The sequence below is a fragment of the Schistocerca serialis genome, chromosome 6 (genome assembly GCF_023864345.2).
Source record: "Schistocerca serialis cubense isolate TAMUIC-IGC-003099 chromosome 6, iqSchSeri2.2, whole genome shotgun sequence".
Classification (NCBI taxonomy): domain Eukaryota; kingdom Metazoa; phylum Arthropoda; class Insecta; order Orthoptera; family Acrididae; genus Schistocerca; species Schistocerca serialis.
This window is the reverse complement of record NC_064643.1, coordinates 252561969-252579656: the sequence shown is the minus strand read 5'-3', so window position 1 is coordinate 252579656 and position 17688 is coordinate 252561969.

The window sequence follows — 17688 nt, the reverse complement described above, 5'->3', positions numbered from 1 at the left end:
TGAGAGAGACTTTTATTTATTTATTTCGAGGTGACAGGAGCGCTTTATGTAGAGTTACTATTTTTTTCGATTCCATCTGCTACTAATTTCATGTGGTACGAATTTTTTTCGAATGTGGTAACACCAGCTGTGTGTGATATCATCAATTTTGAGCTGTATTGTGATTTTAGGCGCTTTTTGTCGCACTATGCTTATAGATGAGTAACTAGGAGAGATCTTTATGACTAATTACGTAATGAGGACCGACCATTACTTCAGTTTCTCACCATAAATAATTGAAGTACACTAACTTATTCTCGCCTCCTGCAGCTGGACAGAGGCTGACTGCTTCCCGCCCTTTACAGGGGAAGGGTGGCGGTGGGGAGTGGGTGATGACTTATGAGTGGGGGCAAGGTCGGGGGTAGTTAGGTTAGCAGAAGTAGCCCAGTTGTCCCGTTTTCACGCCAAAGTTTCAGTTTCTCGCCATGACATCAATGTGCCGTTGCCACATCTGTCGGTGCCACCTTGGATCCGTCATCTTGAATAAATTTGGCAACACTGCAGCAGAAACCCCCTTTCTCCACTACTACCATTTCTCACCAAGTATTCTAGTTCCACACCAATTTAATATTTGATCTTTTCGTTAATTACAGAGTTAAGATCACCACCAACACGACTTTGCACCATGTGTTTGGTAAAACAGACATTACCACCTCTTCCATACTGAGCCCACACATTTACAACTATTATATGCCCTATTTGCTCCCATGTTACTCTGGTGCTCAAAGGCCGCCGTCTTTGTGCTACTTGAATATCTATTGTTAATACTGCTATGCCTGCTCTTACAGATCTCCCAAGAATTGCACTATATCATCAAATTTCACCTGCGTTGTTAATTTCGACCTCCTTCAGTTATTGTATCCGATTTCGACCACATATAAGAACTGTTGGAGTCACACCATTTGTAGCTGTCATACATTTGATATTCAAAGTACAAATTTTATAACTTTTATAATTCGTTAATATCTTTTGTGGTTGTGAACGATTTCTTCTCAGTTCAAGAATCTGTACTTGTTGTTCCTGATCTTGTGATAGTTATGGATTTAGGGCTGACATTAAGATTCACTTCTGTATTTCTAAATATCCACTTGGTTCTACTTAATTTTCTACATAACTTTCTACCCACCCTTACAGTTTTCTGCACACCACTGGTGTTCAACGAGAGAGATGACTTATGAGTCAGACATTGGTATATATCTCGCTTTCCCCTAAGTTATTACTGAAAATTGTTAAGGGCTCTATTTTTACTTTTCTTTGCCCCTCTTCATCATTACTTGCAGAAGTTTTCCTCTTAGACTGTCCAATCGAAACAAATTGATTTTTCTGTATCAGCATTCTCAGTTGTGTCCACTTGTGGCTTTTCTCTTGCTTCAGACGACAAATCCACAGATCCTTCCACTGAATGAACCACTGACTGTGTTTCAAGAGTTAGCTGTGGAGCAATGCCCATAGCATCACCCTGAACGACCTACATCATGAATCGTTTGTTGTAAACTGTGCAAAATGTCACCGGTGAGGGAGCATTTGAAAACATTATTTTATAATATCTGTACCAATGTTCTCAATGATACACACCAAACCCAAGAAGCACTACTTTCAAATGTAGGTTAGGGATTTAGCATTGTAAATTAATCTGCATGGTCGCTAACAGTGTGTCGTAAGGTTGTATCGATGTGTAATGTAACATGGAAATGACGTCTGCCGTTTCCACTATGCAGATTTATACGGTACTGAGGGCAACAGAAAAATTCGGCCAAGTCCCTAATATGCCTGAGCTGCCAGTACATTACCAGATACAGATGCCATCACGTGTGCAACCCACAGTCATCAGTGCTTAGTTCTGCAAGCTGATAATTATCCCCAATCGCGACCAAGGGCGCTGACTTTAATGCACACACGAATATCGTGTCAGAAAATACTAAGTTTCCTTATATCAGTGTGCATCAGAAACCTGGCGTGTCTATCTGGTTACCAGGAAAGAGACATGTCGTATTCACCCAGTGGTCCCGGACGCAACCACTAATCTCTCTTCCATCCATCTACACTAGAAAGATTGGTGTGTGTCGATCCAACCAAATTGTATGACTCACTGTGTCACGTCCCAAGCGTGGGTTTTGCCTGAGATTGAGCGACACGGTTCGTAGCCTTAACTTAGCTGGTTGGCCTTAGTAAGAGGGAGACTTTGACCTGGCCAAGAAGTGACAATAAATGATGTGAAGGTAACAAAAGGCTAGGAGATAAGTAAGCAACTCTCCAGAACGTTCACCAATCTGAAGTTTATTAGAAAATGTACAGACTGAAACCTACAGCTCTGGTGGAGATGTGTCCTATGAGCGGGCAAGTCTGATACAGAGATGGCGTAAGACACTGTCGTTCCGTCTACTCTTAGAATGCGATCCACACTAGAGTACCACACCTGCTACCCATCGACGCCTCCTGATGGCCTCGTACATCGACTTTCTCCCTGTCTCTCTAAATCTGTCTACTTTTGTTTCTCGGAGCGTCTTGCTCCCGATTTTTATATCATATTCTCTTCGACCCCGCCGGCTGTTGCCGTGACGTAATGTCAAGGGCTACTTGCCTTCTTATTGGCTGTAATTGTGCACAATTCTTCTGAGGTTCTTCAGCGGCTGGGTAAAAGGGTTGAGATGCTTCTCTTAATACGGTCATACACTGCGTCCAAAGCCCCATATTGGCTTCTCATGACGTAGTGCTGTCCCCACCAGAAGGCTATATCTCTCTTTCTCCTTCTTGCCTTGCACTCTCTCTCTCTCTTAGTGCTGTTTGCTTATTAACTTTAATTCCAGTCCTTCTCAAGGTCTCGTTACCAGAAGTGTACACAGCGCCCTCCTTGTGCCATCATGCCTTAACGCTTTTAGCATGCTGTCAACACGGCTGCCCGTCAGCCTGGCGCCGGCTAGCCAGCCCACTTCCGGGTCTGTGGTTCCTCTCGCCACGTCTAAATACACTACTGTTGCTTCTTTATAGTCTATCAAAAAATGGTTCAAATGGCTCGGAGCACTATGGGACTTAACATCTGAGATCATCAGCCCCCTAGAACTTAGAACTACTTAAACCTAACTAACCTAAGGACATCACACACATCCATGCCCGAGTTAGGATTCGAACCTGCGACCGTAGCAGTCGCGCGGTTCCAGACTGAAGCGCCTAGAACCGCTTGGCCACTATAGTCTATCAGTTCTGTTATTAACAACGCCTAACAATTCCACGTTTTGTTGTTGCTAGTGCAATACACACTAGGTTTCACTCATGGATATAATACCTGCTAGGTCAGAGAACTGCGGAAAAGGGAGCAGCAACCCTTTTGGCACCTCAGGTACATGTGCAGTCTACATGGCCCCTACAAATCTCAGCATTGCGAGCTCCCTATGTCGAAGTCACGACTGGATACCAGGGGCAGTATAACTACTGGCGGAAGCCGCCACTTCTGAGGATCCTATTCGCTCTGCATAACACGTGACAATAAAAAAATTGGTTCAAATGGCTCTGAGCACTATGGGACTTAACTTCAGAGGTCATCAGAACAGAACTATTTAAACCTAACTAACTTAAGGACATCACACATATCCATGCCCGAGGCAGGATTCGAACCTGCGACCGTAGCGGTCGCGCGGTTCCAGACGGTAGCGCCTAGAACCGCTCGGCCAGCCCGGGCGACCACGTGACAATAAATTGGTTTCTTAAGTATACCGCCACTTACGGTGGCGTGGGTAATGATATGGTGGCGTAAATATTTGATCACTGTCTTTCATCGTACTGTTCACTACAAAAGTTCCACCTGCCTCAGTACGGTGTCTGATCACCAGCCCGTTTCTCTGCATACGTAGGTACTCTTCAGACGACGTTAAAAGCAGCGTTGATGAAAAACGTTGTAGATACACTGCAAAGTCCACGTAAACTCTAGTAGCGGGCTATCCTGTAATATCTGACAACAATTATCGGGTGGAGGGCGATTGCTTGATTCTCTTTAGTAAATGGTCAAAATCATGAAACAAGTGCTTTTCTTTTCTTAGTTCAACAGAAAACACCTGCCATCAGCCCGAATTTACTTAACTAACAAGATCACCGTTCTCAGTTCACAGTCATGCAATACATTCAACACGCATGTGATCTACAGTCAAATACTCCTCTACTATACAGGGTGGTCCACTGATCGTCACCGGGACAAATATCTCACGAAATGAGTGTCAAACAAAAAAACTACGAAGCACGAAACTTGTCTAGCTTGAAGGGGGAAACCAGAGGGCGCTGTGGTTGGCCCGCTAGATGGCGGTGCCATAGGTCAAACGGATATCAACTACGTTGTTTAAAATAGGAACCCCCCTTTTTTATTACGTATTTGTGTAGTACGTAAAGAAATATGAATGTCTAAGTTCGATCACATTTTTCGCTTTGTGATAGATGGCGCTGTAATAGTGACAAACATATGGCTCACAATTTTAGACGAACATTTGGTAACTGGTAGGTTTGTTAAATTAAAATACAGAACGAAGGTACGTTTCAACATTTTATTTCGGTTGTTCCAATGTAATACATGTACCTTTGTGTTCTTAACATTTCTGAGAACGCCGAGCGACCGCTCCGGTCGCAGGTTCGAATCCTGCCTCGGGCATGGATGTGTGTGATGTCCTTAGGTTAGTTAGGTTTAATTAGTTCTAACTTCTAGGCGACTGATGACCTCAGAAGTTAAGTCGCATAGTACTCAGAGCCATTTGAACCATTTCTGAGAACACATGCTGTTACAGCGTGATTACCTGTAAATACCACGTTAATGCAATAAATGCTCAAAATGATGTCCGTCAACCTCAATGCAATTGGCAATACGTGTAACGACATTCCTCTCAGCAGTGAGTAGTTCGCCTTCCGTAATGTTTGCACATGCATTGACATTGCGCTGACGCATGTTGTCAGGCGTTGTGGGTGGATCACTATAACAAATATCCTTCAACTTTCCCCACAGAAAGAAATCCGGGGACGTCAGATCCGGTTAACGTGCGGGCCATGGAATGGTGCTCCGACGACCAATTCAACTGTCATGAAATATGCTATTCAATACAGCTTCAACCGCACGCGAGCTATATGCCGGACATCCATCAAGTTGTAAGTACATCACCATTCTGTCATGCAGTGAAACATCTTGTAGTAACATCGGTAGAACATTACGTAGGAAATGAGCATACATTGCACCATTTAGATTGCCGTCGATAAATTGGGGGCCAATTACCGTTCCTCCCATAATGCCGCACTATACATTAAGCCGCCAAGGTCACTGATGTTTCACCTATCGCAGCCATCGTGGATTTTCCGTTGCCCAATAGTGCATATTAAGCCGGTTTACGTTACCGCTGTTGATGAATGACGCTTCATCGCTAGATAGAACGCGTGCAAGAAATCTGCAATCGTCCTCTAATTTCTCTTGTGCCCAGTGACAGAAGTGTAAATGACGTTCAAAGTCGTCGCAATGCAATTCCTGGTGCATAGAAATATGGTACGGGTGCACGCGATGTTGTAGCATTCTCAATACCGACGTTTTCGAGATTCCCGATTCTCGCGCAATTTGTCTGCTACTGATGTGCGGATTAGCCGCGACAGCATCTAAAACACCTACTTGGGCATTATCATTTGTTGCAGGTCGTGGTTGACGTTTCACATGTGGCTGAACACTTCCTGTTTCCTTAAATAACGTAACAATCCGGCCAACGGTCCGGACACTTGGATGATGTCGTCCAGGATACCGAGCAGCATACATAGCACACGCCCGTTGGGCATTTTGACCACAGTAGTCATACATCAACACGATATCGATCTTTTCTGCAGTTGATAAACGATCGATTTTAACACTGGTAATGTATCACGAAGCAAATACCGTCCGCACTGGCGGAATGTTACGTGATACCACGTACTTATACGTTTGTGACTATTACAGCGCCATCTATCACAAAGTGAAAAAAGTGGTCCAACTAAAGCATTCATATTTCTTTACGTACTACATGAATATGTAATAAAAACTGGGGGTTCCTATTTGAAAAAACGCCGTTCATATCCGTTTGACCTATGACAGCGCCATCCAGCGGCCAACCATAGCGCCTTCTGGTTTCCCCCTTCAAGCTGGACGAGTTTCGTTCTTGTAGTTTTTTCGTTTGATGCATATTTCGTGAGTTATTTGGCCCCGTCACTATCAATGGACCACCCCGTATATGAGTTTCACATTAAGTCCTTTTCAGTGGATTTCTGTTAAAGAAACAGCCCACCAAGTACTCCATAAACGAATACGAAACATGCCGCGCTGAATTTTTACTAAGCCCGAAAGTTTCTCTTTCCAACAAAACAATCCAAAAACTTCCAAACTTCACAAAATTGTCCATAAATGCAACTGCTATTACGGCCACACAATCTGGATGCGAGAAGCCAATTATCTCTTCATTCTACACAAAATAAAGATGGAAGCCTTCAACATGACCTGCAAGGCGGATAGCTGACGAGCGACTCCTCTTCAGTCTGCTTCTCTCCCAGTGCAACTACCTAGCAGTGCGCGGGAACTGCTCAACTGTGATTGGTTGATCAAAATATCCAGCTAATCAGAACTATCCTTCGAGATTATTCTCGCGTCAAAACTGTCCTACGCCAGTCACTATTCACAGATGCATTTACGTCATTTCAATATACAAATATTAATATAATGTTTAACAAAACAAAATGAACAGAAAACTAATCTTGAAATAAATTTAGAAATCTATGACTCTGAATATGGTTATTGTGGCTGCCTTCTTAGAAAAGCAAGTACTCTTAGACATACGTCATCAGAAATGTAGGTAAAACACAACTTTTCCACTATATAGTTACGTAATGGTGTATATAATACAATACTGAGATTTTACCCATGCCCCACATACACACTCTCACTGCTTCTCATTCATTCCGCAACAACCAAAGAAATAGTTATTAATTTTTTCTTGAATTTTTATGTTACAAAAATGAAAAGCAGTTAAAGTTTTTAAATATTGAAATCCTGATTAAAGTGTGCTGTCCATTGAGCGTCCAGGAAATGTTTTGTAATGATACCAAAAGATAAACTATTATAAATCCTAACTGAATGTAATCTTATAAGTGTCTTTTTTATTTTGTAAGTAGATTTCTCTAACTCCGAAATTATGACAGATATAAAGCTGAAATTTTTATACAATATTTGCTTGAATAACAAAAGGTAGTGTACCGATTTTTACGAAGATTGAATTATATTTAATATAGTTTGTTTAGATACTTAGGGGATTGAATATACTGTCGCTCAAAGTGACACGGATACCGCTTCTCACGGCTAGCATAGCGACAGGTGCGAATGACTCATTGCTAAGACACAACTGGCGGTCTCCTTCACAGCCAACAGCTCCAACGATTCGGGTTGTTCTGGAAAGTTGCTTACTGCAATAAAGTTATCTCGTATTGAATCACGACGTTACACGCTGCTAAAGAGGCCGGTGCATGGACTACACGAGCCAGTTCTTCTAGCCTTGACAGCCTCTCCTGGCCTGCAGGCCAGTGCTATTTACCTCATTGTATTAGGACACTCATGAAGCCCATCTTAGGGACCAATGCGGCTGTTCTGAGCTTTCATTGTTGTTACATCTGAGGACTTAGACTACGCTAAGGACAGATTTTTCTGTGCCTGTGTTGGATCCAATCAGGAAGACGGAATTTGGATTATTTTCCTGCAAGTGCATTTTTCTGCGATGTTCCAGGTGGTGTTATTACCTACAGAAACATTCAGGTGACTTTTTGATAGCAGCTCCCACGAGCTTCTATGCGAGTACCTACTGAAACGCTGTATCTGTGCTTTTTGTTCTTACCGTCGAAGAAGATGTATTTTGGTTGTCAATAAACTTGCTGAAACTTGATCAATGTTTCCTCCATGTCCCTGTGAGGGACATTTCACTCCTAACAGTAGTCGAGTAGTCAATCAATTATCTCTGTGACCGTCGCATAAACAAAATCACAACGCAACAACACCCAACAAGACAAAAACCACCACACTCAATGCACTGAAATGCCGCCAAGAGTTACCATCACCTCGTTATGTGACATACATAGCGGATTGTCCTCTGATCAGCGTGTTCACATTTAACACACATGTGAAGGGACAGGCATGAGAACTCGCAATCGGAATAAGCAAAACAGAGTGCCTACGTGAGTATCAGTGTATCGCGCTTCCTACTGTGTCGAATACCCAATTCTAGGAAGAGCAACATAGACAGTGCCTGAAGGCCCAGAGAAGCGCATGGCTGTTTCCGCTTGCAAACATTGACAGCTGGCCAGAATGCACCGCCACTGCCGAAAGTCAATTAGTGCAGTACTGTCCCGAAGCGAGGGGTTGAGTCTGAAAGGGCTGCAGTCCCTTCTGTCCTACAGGACTGCCGGCAGCCTCTTCCAACGATTGTCACTCACTGACATCGCAGCAGCCCTTGTGCTTGCATCAGACCCAGGCCCATTCATTGTCAAACGGCCACATTCTTCTCAGAATTCACATAAAAAACCAGCTACCGAAAACAGGCTTCGACTGGAAGTAGTCGCAGCGGAACGTATCCCAGAAAATACATGGAAATGAAGCAATGTTTCATCACCTAAAGTAATCAGAGCAACAAGTGCATCGAGAATTTTTCCCTGCTCTCTGATGTGAAATGATGTGTGGGTGACTAATGAGATTGCCCCGCGTTGGGAGCCTGTAATTAAGTGACACCAGAAATTAAATGAAATCAAACGCGAAAGGTTATGAGATTAGGGGATCAATAAGCGAATAGAACGGACTATTTATATGAAAAAAACATGAAATCACTGTATTTATTCAGTTAACAGTTACGCACACACAGAAAAAATTACAGATCTCAGGGCTGATTTCACTGAGTGAGGACACGACTGAGTTATTCAGGAGAAAATTTACCATTCTTCATGGACTTTAGTCATGAGGTGAAGATGGTGGCAGGCACGGTGCATAGCATCATAGCTGTACGGAATGAGTTGGCAGCACTCTCCGATGTGCTGCGACTGTAAAGTGAGGGCCCGGAGGAGTCTAGAAGCTGGACAGGTCACCGTGTGTTGCAGTAGCCGTAGCAGTGTTTTCGAAGTGTTGGAAGGTGGATGCTGTCTGTGGATGGAAGAGCCCCCATGTCCTCTTGCTTCTGCACTGTTTCACCAACTGTTCATCTATCTCTTAGCTCAACAAATCCTTCAATATTTTCCTCCTCTTTACACTGCCACTGCCAGACTAAATTTGCAATACTTATCGCCATTTCACCACGCCTTTCCGTGCAGGGTTGAAATTTCCTATATTGCGTGGGCTGGTATGTCACTCAGGAACTGTCTACTTTCTTCACACGATTTCACCGTCAAGGCTGTTTCCAGCATTGGTGGCTCACTATTTAAATGATTTTGATTCCTAAGTTGTTGTGAAAGCTGCCACGCAATTCTTCTTTGTAACAGCTCTCTTTGCATGAGGCCTGGGCAGTCTCAGGTGTGTGTTTCGCCTAACAGCCTGCTGGCGTTCACGATTTATAAGGCTGGTCCTTACTGTCTAGAAAATATTTTTTCTCATTTTTGTTAAGTTTTAGAAGACTTCCTGTGCAAATTCTTGGCGCTTCTGTGTCTACAGGGGTTCTGGGACTGCCGTCAAGTTCTTGCCTAAGACGGTTAAAATGGCTGCTGCCATGCACAAGAATTCTCATATCTTCACGTATACATTCTTGGAACTCCGTCCCCGTAACTATAGGGTCCGTCAGTTTTCGGCAGGCTTCTCACTGTCCACCAGGCCCCTATCACGGTGTCCATTCTTAAGTGACACGTGGGCGTCCATCCGGCTACCCCCTGCGCGTTAGCAGAATGGCTCAGCTTCTCTGGCGCTCACCACGTTGCGTCCGCCTCTCTACTCGTCCCGGACCGCAGGTGCGTTGAGTCGGCGAAAGTGGTTCCCACACGAGGTATCACACTGACAATGCTTGTGCCATCCAATCACTGTTATTACACGTTATTAACTGGCCCATTCTCGCCGAATAAGCCTTGTGATTGCAATAAAAGCGAAAGAGGGATAAACCGAAATGACTTGACGTATTTCAACTATTTGAAGGCAATTGCAATGTTTGTTTGGGTGGTCATTTTGCTAACCCTTGCTATCGTCACCATTGCTAGTATCAGCTTTGCTACTGTCTTCAGCTTTACTACTAGCTGGACTTAACTGTTAGGTAGTGAATTAGTACTCCCTGTTTCTAAATCGTTTTGATTCTTTCCATGTACGCCTAAAGATGGAAATGCACGTTACATTTGGAACATCACTACCGTTTTTAGCTCATTGTTTACAGTCTCTTTATTATTAATAACAGCTGAACTATTTTCAGCTGATTTGACACCTTTTACTATCGGTTTTCTACGCGTTTCTAGTACGGAATCAGAAAATAAGGGTTCGCGCTATGTTGAACTCAAGAGAGAATTTTCGTCTCGGACAGCCCTACTTATAGTGGTCTGTTTCATTACATATCAAGCATATCCTGTGTGTGAAATGTGTACACAGTACTCATTACGGACTGGATTGGATTTTTAGCTTCCATATTGATACATCTTATTGCATTTGGGACGGGAGATGGATAAAAATCTACCAGAAAGTTTTCATAATCCTGCAATTTGAATTTTTATACTTCGTTTAGTTCATGGGGATGTTAAAGACCCTCACATTAGTCAATTTGACTGCATCTGGTTAGTGGTGCACTCTGAGACTCAACCTCTTACTTTTGTTGACACAAAGTTACTAAAGTACACTCATGCATTACTCCAGTATACACTAGGATTCGTTTGAAGTGATAGATCGTCTTGTTAATGTTAAGTTGCACACTGTCTACGTGATCGTTTGTTAGACACATTTGGGTAGTTACCCATTTCTGATTTTCGGGAGCTTTTGGCCACTCATTGTACGTGGTGAACCGCAGTTCCACAGAATTCTTTCAGAGCAGATTTTCATTCTTCTTCATACCTTTTCACGCACTTAGCAAAGTGTAAAGACTATCATTTTTCACGTATCAAAGCTGTGTAACAGGCGCTAGGTGAGACTGCACGGCCGAATTGTTCACAAGTGACTTGTAAACACTGGTGAAGTACACTCGTTTTGATCGACGTCTATAACCGACGAGGTAGAACAGCGATAGGTCGTTTCTTTATACTTGAAGTATTCACCCGCAATTGATGATGACTTCTATCCGAAATTTAAACAGCAGCTGTGTTCGAAAATGGAACCAAGGGCCTTTCTTATTAACAGTCTAAGCCACTCGTGGTCTAGGTGTACCATCTTTGACCAGTAACCAAAACATCATCGGTCACACTTTCGTATCCCACCATTCCTTAAATTTTGAACAAAAATCATGAGCAATGTCGGTCACGGACGTCTGACATAAGAAGTCCCCCTCATTCTGCCAGCGCTGTTGTTGAACAGGGCGGGGGAGCAGACGGAGATTCAGGGCACTCTCTTGTCCTTGGGGTGGCCAACTACTCCTAAAAGGCGGAGGAATGAGCAATGATCAACGGCATGAGGAGTAGAACTCAATGGAAACCACAACATTACAGACACATGTGGTGAACGTGTGGGTCCTATTCTGTCATTCTGCGCAACGGATTAATCTGAGATGTACCCTTTACCCTGTGGCTCCTGCAAGATGGAATTTCCACCCCCACACTACTACAGAAGTCAGACAGACTCTCCTAACGTTCTAAAGACAAATGCTTGAAAAACTTTCAGCAATAAATATCTTCTGAAGTCGTCTGCTGTAAGGAAATGACACAAAAAATTCACAAAATTTCTCATGTAACTAGTGGGATACTTGGGTACTGGAGTACTGCTAGTAAGTGTAAGTAAAACATGAAACTAACGAAAATTATTATTTATTTTGCAAAAATTCTGAGAAATCACCATGGCACTTTTAGTTATGAACTGAACAAGTTATTTCCAGGTTCTTTTCAGAATGTGAAGTTACCTCTCAAGGATAGGAATCGCTAATGAAATGTCTATACAAAGCTTGAGATTAATATTGACTTGGCAGAATGGCTGAGAGCCGCGCCTACTCAACTTGAATAATTATCCGTTAGAATTTTGCTAGGTACGGTAGAGGCTTTCGCATGTGAAATACATTGAAGTGTACTGTTGTGGAGAAAATTGGGACTCGCAAGAGCTGTAGCGCACAATACCGTAAGCTGCGATGACTGCTGTCTGCATTACTCGCTGCTGATAAATAAGATAACTCTCGTTGTATCTGGATTGACCTTCACCAATCAAACTCTATCCACACCTTGATGAAGTCAAGGACTCCTATTCGCCCCCTAGTCTAACTCTTGGCGTGGTACACTGTTCAGATAACCAGTCCACCGCGGTGCCACTCAAAAATTCTCCCGCAGGCATTTAACTACAACACTGTCCGTTCACACCGCATAATAAGTGTGGCGGCCAACACAGTGAACAACGCTTAATCGCTCTCGACAGAGGTGCTCCCTCAGTGAAGTACTGAGGAGAGACTTGTTCTTCACTCTTTGAGTTACGAGCGCACACGCTTTCATTACGTGTTATCACTCCAAAAGGGACAACGGAATGGCCCCTCTCCACGACAGACATGAAGGGGTATATCTTTCGGTCTCTTCCATTACTCCTTCAGATTAAGGCGTCAGAAATATCGTCTGCCAATCAGCATTGCTCTTCTAAAACGGGAGAATGATGTTTCGTTTAAGGCGACCAATCCGGAAATCTGTAGCATCAGCGTTTGGCGTTTGCTGTCTCCCTGTGAAAACCTCTGAAACTGCGTGCTATGTTTGTGAAGAATGCATAGGCTGGGTGCTCCCACACAATGTAGCGGAATTTGCTTTTAAGCCGAACACGGGGTCGTTCTCCCTTTCACTCGGGCAAACGCTTCTGCTCTACGGGCAGTCGCCGGCCAACGTAGATAGGTTGACTCGCCCTCTGAAGGGACCGGCCTCCTGGCGTGCAGTTTGCCTCACCCGAACTAAAAGCTTTTGTGACCGTCGTGTCTTGAATATATGCGTGTACGCCAGCCTCGAGTATTTCAATCTTGGTGCGCATTTGCGATTTACTTGTTATTTGCAGATCGTTTACATGAATTCATAGAACATTGACTTTATGTTATCGATTTTGGGTTCGAATGAAGCGTCTTGATGTGCGGAATATGGTTGTGAGGGCGGAATATGTAAGCAATGAAGGTCAGGAGACCACGACATTTTACACACATAATGTGTATCCACAGACCATGCGGCCTGTCATTGGAAGAGTGTCATGATGATCTCTCCAATGGCAAAAAAATCCCGAACTAGTCCCCTATTCGGAGATCCGGGAGGAGTTGCCAAGCAGAGGGTGGCCATGAGAAAAATATCGAATAAGCAACAAATGGTAACGTCATGTTTTTCGGGCCTGGAATGTCAGAAGTTCGAACTTGATAGGAATGCTAGAAAATGTATAAAAGGAAATACTACAGCTCAATTTAGCTATAATGAGTATAAGTGAACTGACATGGAAGAAAGGCAAGGATATCTGTTCAGATGAGTATAGGGCAATATCAATAGTGGCAGAAAATGGAATAATGGGAGTATGTTGTAAATAGGCATTTAGTGCAGACAGTGAGTTGCTGTGAACAGGTCTGCTCTCATCAGAATCGATAGCAAAACCAACAGTTGAGATATATATGCCAAAACCGACAACAATAATTCAGGTATAGATGCTGACATCGCAAGCCGAAGGTGAAGGAATCGAGAAAGTATATGACGATACTAGATTGCTAACTCAGTACGTATAGTAAGATGAAAATGTAATAGTCATGGTGGATTGGGATGTGGTTGTGTGGGAATAAGTAAAAGAAAGAGTTGTGGGAGAAGATGGACTTGGAAATAGGAATGAGAGAGGATAAAGACTAGTTAACTACCGCAATAAATTTCAGAATGATATGCCTAATATTCTGCTCAAGAATCGCAAAAGCCGAAGTTGAACTTGGAAAAGGTCGACTGATACGGGAAGATTTCAGTCAGATTCCAAAATTAGGTATTGGATTGTAAGGCGTAGCCAGTAGATGATAAAGATCCAAACCACAATTTACGAATGATCTAGAATAGTTTGAAGTGTAAATGAGTAGTCAGGACAAGAATGCGCCAAATAATGAGGAATGAAAAGATACGGTTGAAGTTCAGTCAGTCTATATATACTGCAATAAGAATAGATCAGTAGGTAGTTGCATTGAAGATAAATGGACGTCTCTATAAAGGGGCATCACAGAAGTTGGAAGAAAAATATAGGTATAAGGAAGTTAATTGTTAGGAAACCATGGATTGTTGTTGTTGTGGTCTTCAGTCCTGAGACTGGTTCGATGCAGCTCTCCACGCTACTCTATCCTGTGCAAGCTTCTTCATCTTTTAGTACCTACCGCAACCTACATCCTTTCATATCTGCTTAGTGTATTCATCTCTTTGTCTCCCTCTACGACTTTTACCCTCCATGCTGCCCTCCAATACTAAATTTGTGATCCCTTGATGCCTCAGAACATGTCCTACCAACCGATCCCTTCTTCTAGTCTAGTTGTGCCACAAACTCCTCTTCTCCCCAATCCTATTCAGTACCACCTCATTCGTTATGTGATCTACCCATCTAATCTTCAGCATTCTTCTGTAGCACCACATTTCGAAAGCTTCTATTCTCTTCTTGTCCAAACCATTTATCGTCCATGTTTCACTTCCATACATGGCTACACTCCATACATATATCTCCAGAAACGACTTCCCGACACTTAAATCTATACCCGATGTTAACAAATTTCTCTTCTTCAGAAACGCTTTCCTTGCCAGTCTACATTTTATATCCTCTCTACATCGACCATCATCAGTTATTTTTCTCCCCAAATAGCAAAACTCCTTTACTGTTTTAAATGTCTCATTTCCTAATCGAATTCCCTCAGCATCACCCGACTTAATTTGACTACATTCCATTGCTCTCGTTTTGCTTTTTTTGATGTTCATCTGGTATCCACCTTTCAACACAATGTCCATTCCGTTCAACTGCTCTTCCAAGTCCTTTGATGTCTCTCACAGAATTACAATGTCATCGGCGAACCTCAAAGTTTTTATTTCTTCTCCGCGGAGTTTACTACCTACTCCGAATTTTTCTTTTGTTTCTTTTACTGCTTGCTCAATATACAGATTGAATAACATCGGGGAGAGGCTACAACCCTGTCTCACTCCCTTCCTAATCACTGCTTCCCTTTCATGTCCCTTGACTCTTATAACTGCCATCTGGTACAAATTGTAAATAGCCTTTCCTTCCCTGAATTTTACTCCTGCCACCTTCAGAATTTGAAAGAGAGTTTTCCAATTAACATTGTCAAAAGCTTTCTCTAAGTCTACAAATGCTAGAAACGTATGTTTGCCTTTTCTTAATCTGGCTTCTACAGTAAATCGTAGGGTCAGTATTGCCTCACGTGTCCCCATATTTCTACGGAATCCAAACTGATCTTCCCCAAGGTCGACTTCTACCAGTTTTTCCATTCGTCTGTAAAGAATTCGCGTTAGTATTTTGCAGCCGTGACTTATTAAACTGATAGTTCGGTAATTTTCACATCTGTCAACGCCTGCTTTCTTTGGGATTGGAATTATTATATTCTTCTTGAAGTTTGAGGGTATTTCGCCTGTCTCATAAATTTTGCTCACCATATGGCAGAGTTTTGTCAGGACTGGCTCTCCCAAGGCTGTAAGTTGTTCTAATGGAATGTTGTCTACTCCCGGGGCCTTGTTTTGACTCAGGTTTTTCAGTGCTCTGTCAAACTCTTCACGCAGTATCATATCTCCCATTTCATCTTCACCAACATCCTCTTCCATTTCCATAACATTGTCCTCAAGTACATCGCCCTTGTGTAGACCCACTATATACTATTTCCACTTTTCTGCTTTCCCTTCTTTGCTTAGAACTTGGTTTCCATCTGAGCTCTTGATATTCATACAAGTCGTTCTCTTTTCTCCAAAGGTCTCTTCAATTTTCCTGTATGCAGTATCTATCTTACCTCTAGTGAAACAAGCCTCTATATCCTTACATTTGTCCTCTAGCCATGTCTGCTTAGCCATTTTGCACTTCCTGTCGATCTCATTTTTGAGACGTTTGTATTCCTTTTTGCCTGCTTCATTTACTGCATTTTTATATTATCTCCTTTCGTAAATTAAATTCAACATTTCTTCTGCCACCAAAGGATTTCTATTAGCCCTCGTCTTTTTACCTACTTGATCCTCTGCTGCCTTCACTACTTCATCCCTCAAAGCTACCCATTCTTCTTCTACTGTATTTCTTTCCCCCATTCTTGTCAATTGTTCCCATACGCTCTCCCTGAAACTCTGTACAACCTCTGGTTTAGTCAGTTTATCCAGGTCCCATCTCCTTAAATTCCCACCTTTTTGCAGATTCTTCAGTTTTAATCTACAGTTCATAACCAATAGATTGTGGTCAGAGTCCACATCTGCCCCTGGAAATGTCTTACAATTTAAAACCTGGTTCCTAAATCTCTGTTCTCTGTCTTGCCATTATATAATCTATCTGATACCCTTTAGTATCTCCAGGGCTCTTCCATGTATGCAACCTTCTTCGATGATTCTTGAACCAAGTGTTAGCTATGATTAAGTTATGCTCTGCGCAAAATTCTACCAGGCGGCTTCCTCTTTCATTTCTTCCACCGGTCCATATTCACCTACTACGTTTCCTTCTCTCCCTTTTCCTACTACTGAATTCCAGTCACCCATGACTATTTAATTTTCGTCTCCCTTCACTATCTGAATAATTTCTTTTATTTCATCATACATTTCTTCAATTTCTTCGTCATCTGCAGAGCTAGTTGGCATATAGACATGTACTACTGTCGTAGGCGTGGGCTTCGTGTCTATCTTGGCCACAACAATGCGTTAGCTGTGCTGTTTATAGTAGCTTACCCTCTTTCCTATTGTTTTATTCATTATTAAACCTACTCCTGCATTACCCCTTTTTGATTCTGCATTTATAACCCTGTATTCACCTGACCAAAAGTCTTGTTCCCTCTGGCACTGAACTTCACTATTTCCCACTATATCCAACTTTAACCTATCCATTTCCCTTTTTAAATTTTCTAACCTACCTGCCTGATTAAGGGATCTGACATTCCACGCTCCGATCCATAGAACGCCAGTTTTCTTTCTCCTGATAACGACGAAACCATGGGTAACAGAAGAAATACTTCAACTGACCAACCAAGAGGGAAGTACAAAAATGTTCAGGGAAATTTAGGAAATACAGATATAAGTCAGTTAGGAATGTAATAAATACGAAGTGCAGGCATGCTAACGCGAAGTGGCTGCATGAAAAAACTGAAGAAACTAAAACGTAATGATTGTGGGAAGGACTGATCCAGCCTACAGGAAAGTCAAAATAACCTTCGACAAAAGTAATAGCGAGGACGGTACGAACAAGAGTGCAATGGTAATCCAGAGGTCAAGCGTATAGGTCTAAAGAGTTCATTGAGTGTCTCTGCGTCAGGTAGGTCTTCGATGTGATAGAAGAAGAAACAGGAATCTATAGATAAGACACAGGGGATCCAGTAT